We start from the raw sequence: 216 nt of genomic DNA on the forward strand, positions 1-216 counted from the left end.
AGCCGCACCCCTTCCTGCTCACCTCCCAGAGGCCACGCGCCAAGGGCCCTCGGCGGCCTCTCTGGCCTGTGCCGCCAGAGGCCACGTGGGGAGCCTGTGGGGGCACTGAGCCTGCCAGTGGGTGGGGGTGAGTTTGGGGCACAGGTGACCGTCACTGCCCTGCTGGGGCCAGGGGACATGAATCGTCTGTCTCAGCCCAGACGAGTATACCCCCCC

The sequence above is a fragment of the Crocuta crocuta genome, unplaced genomic scaffold (assembly GCF_008692635.1).
Source record: "Crocuta crocuta isolate KB4526 unplaced genomic scaffold, BGI_CrCroc_1.0 scaffold273, whole genome shotgun sequence".
Classification (NCBI taxonomy): domain Eukaryota; kingdom Metazoa; phylum Chordata; class Mammalia; order Carnivora; family Hyaenidae; genus Crocuta; species Crocuta crocuta.